Raw genomic sequence first — 11,723 nt, forward strand, 5'->3', positions numbered from 1 at the left:
CTTAAAATGTCAAAATATCTCAATTTTCCGCGAAAATGACCGTTTCGCCGCGATTTCTCGCCAATAACGCGAAGAAGGTTGGTATTATCGTAAAATCGTTTACCCCTATAATAACAGAGCATTAATTTTTCATTCTAAGGGCGGCCTAACCCCTCGTGGGGGGGAGGGGGGCCCCCCCAGCAGTACCCACCCTATAAAAACCGTCAAGATTGGCCGCTTCCTTGAAGTAGCGTTATGCGCAAAAATGGGCGGCAAAATGAAAACAAGTAGCGTTTGTTCTGAGAGAACATCAATGTGGATTCTTGTGGGGGGTGACAGGGGAGAGGGAGGTACATCCTCCTCCCTCCCCCTCCCCCTCCCCCAAAAAATAATCACGAAAAACGTTAATTAAACGCGAAAATTCCACTTTATAAGACGACTTCAGGGCTTGTCATTGACACGCTTACACTGACATAATTTAACGAGGGGGGGGGAGGGGAGAGGGGGCCCTCCCCCCTCCTCTCCCACCCCCTCCCCCAAATAAATAATCACGAAAAAATTTAATTAAACGCGACAATTCCATACTCTAAAAGGCGACTTTCAGGGCGTGTCATTGTCACGCTCACACTAATATAATTTAAAGAAGGAGGGGGGGTGTTAGACATCTTAGCCTCCCCAGCCAACATTAAAAAAGGGTGGGGGAGGGGTAATGTACAAACGTTACTTACTTAATAATAGGAGGGACGGGGAAACTTAGCTGCAGTAGGAGAATTGTAAGATTTGAAGGGATACGGAATTAAATCAGGGAACGTAGAAATACTATTTTATTTTTTGGAAATGACTGAAACTGAGGGGAGTTTATTCATAATTGACGGAAATGTACATACTTAAGCTTATGTCAACATTTTTGAAACGTTTGGAGAATAGGCTTAAAGTGTATTGGATCGTTTGCCAAAGTATTCAATCATTCATTTGGTCACAGACAGATACTGCAGTGAACTCTGATTGACGAATAGTTATCAAGATAGTTCGTCTCGAAAAAAGCCAAATTATTTGAATGTTTGCTTCTTATTGGTTTGATTTTCATTGAGTTTGCAAGATGAAGTCAACTTTCACATCGTCAGCGGAGGTAAACTGGCTAGACCCATCTCCATGCCTTAAATATACTTTTCCCACTGAGTATATTGGGTGTATTTCTTTCGGTTCCATTCAGTTAAGAATAGATCGATAAGCTGGCTCTTGTTTTTACACTTGCCTAAATTACTTTTCAAACTACGGGGTATTTTGGTTGGGGGTCCATTCGTAAAAGAAGTATCCCTTAATCCCCCCCATAATCGCTTAATGTTTTTGATGAATTTATCACTGCAGTTTCTGTCTATGACCAAATGAATGATTGAATTGTTGGCGAAAAGCGTCAGCTGTTTTGTAAAGTTTTGATTCCTCCAGTTTTTCATTTCTCAGTTTCAGTTCGGTATGATACCTTGCCCATAAAGGTGATCTAAAAGCGTCCTCCGAGTGTTATTTCTTTCCTTACCACCTTTAGCTTTTACCTTTAGCCTTTAGGTTATGGGCCCAGCACGCTCAGTTTCAGTTCGGTATGATACCTTGCCCATAAAGGTGATCTAAAAGCGTCCTCCGAGTGTTATTTCTTTCCTTACCACCTTTAGCTTTTACCTTTAGCCTATATGAATACTTTGGCAAACGATCCAATACACTTTAAGCCTATTCTCCAAACGTTTCAAAAATGTTGACATAAGCTTAAGTATGTACATTTCCGTCAATTATGAATAAACTCCCCTCAGTTTCAGTCATTTCCAAAAAATAAAATAGTATTTCTACGTTCCCTGATTTAATTCCGTATCCCTTCAAATCTTACAATTCTCCTACTGCAGCTAAGTTTCCCCGTCCCTCCTATTATTAAGTAAGTAACGTTTGTACATTACCCCTCCCCCACCCTTTTTTAATGTTGGCTGGGGAGGCTAAGATGTCTAACACCCCCCCTCCCTTCTTTAAATTATATTAGTGTGAGCGTGACAATGACACGCCCTGAAAGTCGCCTTTTAGAGTATGGAATTGTCGCGTTTAATTAAATTTTTTCGTGATTATTTATTTGGGGGGGGGTGGGAGAGGAGGGGGGAGGGCCCCCTCTCCCCTCCCCCCCCCTCGTTAAATTATGTCAGTGTAAGCGTGTCAATGACAAGCCCTGAAGTCGTCTTATAAAGTGGAATTTTCGCGTTTAATTAACGTTTTTCGTGATTATTTTTTGGGGGGAGGGGGAGGGGGAGGGAGGAGGATGTACCTCCCTCTCCCCTGTCACCCCCCACAAGAATCCACATTGATGTTCTCTCAGAACAAACGCTACTTGTTTTCATTTTGCCGCCCATTTTTGCGCATAACGCTACTTCAAGGAAGCGGCCAATCTTGACGGTTTTTATAGGGTGGGTACTGCTGGGGGGGCCCCCCTCCCCCCCACGAGGGGTTAGGCCGCCCTTAGAATGAAAAATTAATGCTCTGTTATTATAGGGGTAAACGATTTTACGATAATACCAACCTTCTTCGCGTTATTGGCGAGAAATCGCGGCGAAACGGTCATTTTCGCGGAAAATTGAGATATTTTGACATTTTAAGCCCCCCCATTTTGGGGCACCGCGGGTCCTGGTCAAAGTCACTTAAGACTTTTCTAGACCAGAATCTCACGAGCTTTCAGAATGGTTATGTGGAGTTTTGCCCTAAAATCAAGCCTTTTCGGGTAAAAGTGGGAAAATTCGCGGAAAAGTCGGAATTCTGAGCAATTTTGGGGGGTTTAGGGGGGGCCTACTCCCCCCCCCACCACGATAAAATTCGCGTAAACAAGGAAAATCTTATTCTACTAGTTGAGAGCTTCAAGAAAATCACCATCTTCAAAATTCCCACGGGGGGGGGGGGGGGAGGGTTACCCCCTGCTGGCCCACGGTCTAATCGATTCATCGATCGCAAAAATGTTCTCAATATTCTGTTTATTATTTTTTGTTGGTGCAAACTCACAATCAGCTGAATTGGATTGGTGGAGAACTAGTGTCATATACCAAATTTTTCCGTGGTCGTTCAAAGATTCCAACGGAGACGGCATTGGTGATTTAAATGGTAACTATCTAACTAAAATAACACGTGAAAACCTCGAAAGTTTTGGGGAATTTTCGTCAGAAATTATCTGATCATAAGTATATCATGGAAAGTCCGAGTTACGATGAAAGAAAATCCCCTCTGATTAATAATAATGATTTTTAACACAGGTATTCTCTAAAAAATGTAAGATACGCCTTGTCCGAAAATCGTTGGAGCACTTCCAAATAAATCTTAAAAAAGGACGGAAAAAGAGAAAAGAAAAAGAAGCAGGGACTCCAACACAGTGCATTGATTCATGTATAAAAATTATTAATAACTAGGAGACCGGGTTAATATCCATGTGCTAACCAAGGAATTGATAAGAGTCTGGCTACTTGCATATCATATTATCCTAGTTGTTATTTGAAAGGAATTTCTATTACTACAAGCATGATGCTTGTTTACTTTTAGAATAAAAATTATCACAGTGAAACCTGTTCAAAACAGAATCTAACGGTCCGAAGAAATTTTTTCGTTAACATCAAGTTTCCGCTATGGGCAGGTTTACCGGACGTAAGGAACGTGGAAAATTAAAAACAAGAAAACTTTAAAATTTCAATTAAACAGGCAACTGATTCTTATCTTAATCATGCGTAATTTTTTGCGGAGTAGATCATGATGGTTCATTTACGTTTAAGGAAAACATACTAAAATTATTACGCGATAAAACGTAACGAGTGGCCCGTATATGATGCCCCGTCCAAGTACCGTTTTTAGCGATATGTTTTTATACGTAAGCGGACTATTTTACCTCATGGTTCAATGCGGTCTTAGTTTTGTTATTTTTATTATTTTGTTCCCTGCATGATGAAAATACATTACCTTGTTTGCGATATGTGTTTATGTTTTTTTTACATAACTGGACCATTTTTACTCATAATTTAATGCAGTCTTGCGGGAAAATTCAGGATTTGATGAAACCCCGATTCATACAGGGTGTTTCAGACCACCCGTACCAGGCCTTTTTCTCGGTTGGTATAGGTCGCACGAAGTCGGAGACCGCGGGGTTGAATAGGGAATTGACCCCAAGGAATCCGAATTTCGTGGTCCCGAAACGCCCCCACCCCCCCCTGGGGGGTAAAGGGGGGGTCACGATGCTGAAAGTCACGGTTCCCGACCGAATTGCGGATTAATCGCATCAGAATTGAAAAGCACGGAAAATTTCACGTGGAATTGACCCCTAAAAATCCAAAATCGGACCATCCAAGGCCCAAAAATGACCCCCTAAAGAGGGGAACAGTACCCCCCTCCATAATTTCTCTTTGGTCTCAAAATTGACGTAAATTCTCCAGAAAAAGACGCGTTCCCAAGTAATCGACCTCGAGAAATCCAAATTTCATGGTCCCGAAGCTCCTCTAGCCCCCCTTGGGAAGTAAACGGGGGGGCCCAATTTTAAAAATCGGGCTCTTTTCCGAATCGCAAATTGATTGCATCCAAATTGAGGAGCAGAACACATTTACATCTTAAGTGACTCCTAAGAGTTCTAATTGACCCCCCTGAACGGCAGAAAGTAACCCCCTGAGGAAGGGGCCTCGCCCCCGCCAAAAATTTCTCAGGATTCCTCTTTGGTCGCAAAACTGACGTCGATTCTCCAGAAAAAGACGGTTTCCCAAGTAATCGACCCCGAGGACTCTAAATTTCATGTTCCCTGAGCTCCTCGGGGCCGAGTACATGGGAAACCGTCTTTTTCTGGAGAATCGAAGTCAGTTTTGCGACCAAAGAGGAATCCTGAGAAATTTTTGGCGGGGGCGAGGCCCCCTTCCTCAGGGGGTTCCTTTCTGCCGTTCAGGGGGTCAATTAGAACTCTTAGGAGTCACTTAAGATGTAAATGTGTTCTGCTCCTCAATTTGGATGCAATCAATTTGCGATTCGGAAAGGAGCCCCGATTTTTAAAATTGGGCCCCCCCGTTTACTCCCCAAGGGGGGCTAGAGGAGCTTCGGGACCATGAAATTTGGATTTCTCGAGGTCGATTACTTGGGAAACCGTCTTTTTCTGGAGAATTTACGTCAATTTTGAGACCAAAGAGAAATTATGGAGGGGGGTACTGTTCCCCTCTTTAGGGGGTCATTTTTGGGCCTTGGATGGTCCGATTTTGGATTTTTAGGGGTCAATTCCACGTGAAATTTTCCGTGCTTTTCAATTCTGATGCGATTCATCCGCAATTCGGTCGGGAACCGTGACTTTCAGCATCGTGACCCCCCCTTTACCCCCCAAGGGGGGTGGGGGGGTTTCGGGACCACGAAATTCGGATTCCTTGGGGTCAATTCCCTATTCAACCCCGCGGTCTCCGACTTCGTGCGACCTATACCAACCGAGAAAAAGGCCTGGTACGGGTGGTCTGAAACACCCTGTATTGCTGACTTCAGAACGTGTCGGCCCTGCAATTTGAAGAAACACGTAAGAAAATGGATTGGCGTTCCCCAATAATGTCAAATTGTGAAAAAAAAAATCGCAACCAGGCTTTTAATAATGCTAACAAACAGGGATAGTGATCAATAAAATGTGGAAATCATAATTAATTACAATACTTTATGTGTGGAAAAATGTTTGTTGGTGATTTTGGTTTGGTCGACGGGGTCAGTCCAATTAAGACATCATTCTCAGAGGGCTGCGATAGAATTGCGGGATTGCCCCTTTTTTTACCTTTTTGGAGATGCATAGGATTGCGGGAATTTTTCTGGTACTGAAAACTCACATGTTTGAGCGAATATTCAATACTCAACGAGAAGGCGTTAATCTCGGGCCTTGGTAGTTAGTGGTAGATAACTACATCGCGGGAGACCACTCATTCCCTCCTCATTTAAGGGCATGTCTCTCTTCCATGGATAGCCCTCGTAGCGTGAATGACCAAGAAAACTTTCAAGGATATTTAAAAATCGAACTAAGGGCCTGCGGTCGCTACGCAGCCGCCAACTACTGAGAAACATTACACGTAAAAAATCATAGAACAACCACTTTCAAGTTTTTTAAGAGATGAATGTGTTCAAAACCCGACGGGTGTACCCGAAAGAAAGCGTATATTTATCTCTGACGGCAATATTATACACAACTTTTATGTTTTATTTTCAATAAATATTTTTAAAAAGCTACACATAGTTTTTCTGAAAATTTTTCGCGGTTTTACCTAAATGATCTCAATGAAAGTATCGAAAATTTCGACGCGATATTTTTGTTCGTTCTATTTCCTTTTAATGTAACCGAAAAAAGCAAATATCATCTGAGTTTCTGAATCGTTACAATAAGGATACATATTTTCCCTTTAATTATGGTAAAAACTGGAGCGGAAAATTAAGAATGAAAACACGCAGTCCTACAGAATTATTTCCCACGGTCTTGTAGGAGCTTTTATGCGTTTCACGCCAACAGACCGACTGCACGGCGTTTGGCGCAATGCGAGAAGTATTCATGCAGTCTTGCAGGCGCTAACATACTGTTAACGACGCGCCGGCCGCACTGTGTTTGGCGCGATTTTTCTTGTTGTCGTTAAAATAATCGAGGCATCGAATAATAGAGCTTAAAAGGTCTAGTTGTGTTTTGACGCCGTATGAACATTCCAACTTTACCTTGTTTCCTCCGATTGAATATTAATTCTGAGAGAAGTTGGAAAAGTTCTCTATACCCACGACCACTTCATTTATCATCAGAAGGTAAGACATCGATGACTTATCAACAACCTAAACTAGCGTTAACTTAAAAATGCGTTTATTTTCTAACTCTTCCCTGTTTTGCAAAACTTCTACCTTAAATTAACTTAATTTTAAATTAGCGCCTTCCTGTAGCAGATGCTAAGGTTTCTATTCGCGCGATCCTCATCTATTTTCTTAGACCTTTCGCCAGAGTCGGATCCAGCAATTTGACAACACCGGATTCCCTCCACTTAAACCTATGTTAAATAATCGATTCTTGTCGGAGCACCTGGCCCCCTAAGAATCGATACATTTCCAAAGGTTTAAATGGAGAAAAGCAATTTTGTCAATTCGCTGAATCCGCAAATGCCTTTCGCGCATTCCTGGATTACCGTCTCAGAGTTCTATGAAAGTCCGTAACTAACGTAAGTATTACGTACTTATTATAAGTAGTGGGACCATGAAATTTGGATTTCTCGAGGTCGATTACTTGGGAAACCGTCTTTTTCTGGAGAATTTACGTCAATTTTGAGACCAAAGAGAAATTATGGAGGGGGGTACTGTTCCCCTCTTTAGGGGGTCATTTTTGGGCCTTGGATGGTCCGATTTTGGATTTTTAGGGGTCAATTCCACGTGAAATTTTCCGTGCTTTTCAATTCTGATGCGATTCATCCGCAATTCGGTCGGGAACCGTGACTTTCAGCATCGTGACCCCCCCTTTACCCCCCAAGGGGGGTGGGGGGGTTTCGGGACCACGAAATTCGGATTCCTTGGGGTCAATTCCCTATTCAACCCCGCGGTCTCCGACTTCGTGCGACCTATACCAACCGAGAAAAAGGCCTGGTACGGGTGGTCTGAAACACCCTGTATTGCTGACTTCAGAACGTGTCGGCCCTGCAATTTGAAGAAACACGTAAGAAAATGGATTGGCGTTCCCCAATAATGTCAAATTGTGAAAAAAAAAATCGCAACCAGGCTTTTAATAATGCTAACAAACAGGGATAGTGATCAATAAAATGTGGAAATCATAATTAATTACAATACTTTATGTGTGGAAAAATGTTTGTTGGTGATTTTGGTTTGGTCGACGGGGTCAGTCCAATTAAGACATCATTCTCAGAGGGCTGCGATAGAATTGCGGGATTGCCCCTTTTTTTACCTTTTTGGAGATGCATAGGATTGCGGGAATTTTTCTGGTACTGAAAACTCACATGTTTGAGCGAATATTCAATACTCAACGAGAAGGCGTTAATCTCGGGCCTTGGTAGTTAGTGGTAGATAACTACATCGCGGGAGACCACTCATTCCCTCCTCATTTAAGGGCATGTCTCTCTTCCATGGATAGCCCTCGTAGCGTGAATGACCAAGAAAACTTTCAAGGATATTTAAAAATCGAACTAAGGGCCTGCGGTCGCTACGCAGCCGCCAACTACTGAGAAACATTACACGTAAAAAATCATAGAACAACCACTTTCAAGTTTTTTAAGAGATGAATGTGTTCAAAACCCGACGGGTGTACCCGAAAGAAAGCGTATATTTATCTCTGACGGCAATATTATACACAACTTTTATGTTTTATTTTCAATAAATATTTTTAAAAAGCTACACATAGTTTTTCTGAAAATTTTTCGCGGTTTTACCTAAATGATCTCAATGAAAGTATCGAAAATTTCGACGCGATATTTTTGTTCGTTCTATTTCCTTTTAATGTAACCGAAAAAAGCAAATATCATCTGAGTTTCTGAATCGTTACAATAAGGATACATATTTTCCCTTTAATTATGGTAAAAACTGGAGCGGAAAATTAAGAATGAAAACACGCAGTCCTACAGAATTATTTCCCACGGTCTTGTAGGAGCTTTTATGCGTTTCACGCCAACAGACCGACTGCACGGCGTTTGGCGCAATGCGAGAAGTATTCATGCAGTCTTGCAGGCGCTAACATACTGTTAACGACGCGCCGGCCGCACTGTGTTTGGCGCGATTTTTCTTGTTGTCGTTAAAATAATCGAGGCATCGAATAATAGAGCTTAAAAGGTCTAGTTGTGTTTTGACGCCGTATGAACATTCCAACTTTACCTTGTTTCCTCCGATTGAATATTAATTCTGAGAGAAGTTGGAAAAGTTCTCTATACCCACGACCACTTCATTTATCATCAGAAGGTAAGACATCGATGACTTATCAACAACCTAAACTAGCGTTAACTTAAAAATGCGTTTATTTTCTAACTCTTCCCTGTTTTGCAAAACTTCTACCTTAAATTAACTTAATTTTAAATTAGCGCCTTCCTGTAGCAGATGCTAAGGTTTCTATTCGCGCGATCCTCATCTATTTTCTTAGACCTTTCGCCAGAGTCGGATCCAGCAATTTGACAACACCGGATTCCCTCCACTTAAACCTATGTTAAATAATCGATTCTTGTCGGAGCACCTGGCCCCCTAAGAATCGATACATTTCCAAAGGTTTAAATGGAGAAAAGCAATTTTGTCAATTCGCTGAATCCGCAAATGCCTTTCGCGCATTCCTGGATTACCGTCTCAGAGTTCTATGAAAGTCCGTAACTAACGTAAGTATTACGTACTTATTATAAGTAGTACTTATATAGTATACTAGCGACCCGTACGTGCTTCGCACGTATGAAACATACAATCAGAGAAAACAGAATTCATCTCACAATAATCAATAATCAGTAGGACATGAATCGTTGCGATGTATTATACGACATTATAATGCAGCATTACTATTATAATGCATTATATAATGGATTATAGGCATTATAAATCATTATTACCACGTGGGAATGAAATGTTGCAGAATGAATTGAAAAGCATGTTGGCAAAATTTATTACAAAAATAGTATAACATGTAGGTACATAACATAAAGGTAATACAAATTGAATGATTAGAGCGTGTATATTTTATTACATTGTAATAGGACACACGATTTCCCGGAAATCGTGCCGTCCTATTCCAACATTATGGGTATACCTATTATACTCATTTTTGTCATTGTTGGAAATTTTGATAGTTTAAAATTTGATAGTTTGAAATTTGATAGTGGATAGTTTGATAGTTGAAAATGTTGGCACTTTATTTAGTTAAGGTGATTCGTAGAAATAGTTACTCCAAAAAATCATGTTAAAGCAGAGAAGTACGGCAATGACGTAAGGACGTTTTCATTGCCTCACTGCAAGGAAAAATTTCCGTCCGCAATCCGAGCAATTCCAAAAGGAAAAAACATATAATAAAAAAAAGAATGATCACATAGAAACATTCACATACAAATCCATCCCTACCGAATATGTGAATGGCTTCGACATCATCTTGAGATACTATTCGGAAATCTTCAAATTTAGACGAATCAGCTTCATACAAAACACATATCAAAAAACGAATTTAGAAAATTGGTGCCCTCCGGTCTGAAATCACTTTATAGACCATTGAAAAGCCTTATGCAAAATGTCAACTTTAAAATCGAATTTTTAGGGGTCCCGCCCGCATTGGCCCTACACATTAACGTGAATACTCCATGAGAATTTGCCAGAAATTGTTCAACAATGATTTTCTTGGCGGGGTGTGACAATATTATTGATTTCCTTTTTTAAAATAAGGGCGTTAAAGTTGGTTTGAGTTAAAAAGATTCCTGCTTGGCACGAAAGGCTAGGGTTGACAGAAAATCCTTCGGCGCGTGGGGAGTGCGGCGAGTCTGCAGAAAGGAAACCTCGATGTTCCCGACTGAGCACCAAACAGTTGGCGATGGAAATTCGCAGGATGGAAATTTCATATGAATAACGTAAAAATAAAATGACAAAAAAAACATATGTGAGCAGTTGCGGAATTTCCCGTTTCCACACGATGTACACGAACAGAACTCTCCGACCGCTGAGAAAGATCCGGCAACACCGCAACACTCGAACAATCGGGACGGTAGCTCGTTCCGTCTACAACAAAAGTGCGACCGAGCTCCGGTCGTCGTTTCAGAGTAGACCATCAGAGTAGCCGCGACGCTTACGCGGAGGGACTCGCGGCGCCCCCCCCCCCCCCCCCCCCCCCCGCCAAAGCCGGCCGAAGGCCAGCTCCGCCGAACGCGCAACGAATGAAGGGACCGCACGGCAAAAACGACCGATCGACCGACGAGGAGGGCGCAGAAACGAATTTCCCAGAAACGTTCGAAGGGCACCAGCGCCTCCCCGGATCGCCGGATCACGATACCCGCCCTTATCGGACGTCGGCACCGTAGGACCCGTCCGCCGACGGAACCGCGAGCCCGCGGGACGAACGGGAAGGTACGAAGTGACCGTTACAAGGAATCGACCGACGAAACGGTCCGAGGGGCACCGCGCCCACCCCGGGAGTTCGGGGTCGAAAATTCAGCGGGGACGGGACGTCGGCCGGCCGGGGGCCCCCGCTGACCGAAACCCCAGGCCGCGGGCCGAACGTGACGGGAGCGGTGGCGGTTTTTCCGAAAACGGTCGCGGGGCCCCAGCGCCCCTCCCGGGTCGCCGGATCCGAAATCCGACCTTATCGGACGTCGGCACAGTAGGACCCGTCCGCAGACGGAACCCCGAGCCCGGGGGACGAACGGGGAGGTACGAAGTGACCGTTACAAGGAATCGGCCGACGGAACGGTCCGAGGGGCACCGCGCCCCCCGGAAGCGCAAAAAAACGAAACGGCCGGAGGGACAAGGAGCCGATAGCCGGGACGCGACCGCACGTGGAAGCGCGACCGGAAAGACGCGCGCCAGGCCGAGGGACGGGCGAAAAACGGAACCACCCCCGGGGCCCGTAGCAACCCCCCTGGGGGTGGGAACGGGAAAACCCGCGGGGGGAACGGAGACCCGGCCGCGGGGGGTCCGCCGAACGAACATCAAGGGCGCGGGACGCGCTGGGACGGCGTGGCGGGGACCGATGTTCAGAGGGTCGCGGGGTAAATCGTATAACTTTATATAAGAGATAGTTAGTAAGTATAGTA

This window comes from Bemisia tabaci, chromosome 8 (genome assembly GCF_918797505.1).
Source record: "Bemisia tabaci chromosome 8, PGI_BMITA_v3".
Lineage (NCBI taxonomy): Eukaryota > Metazoa > Arthropoda > Insecta > Hemiptera > Aleyrodidae > Bemisia > Bemisia tabaci.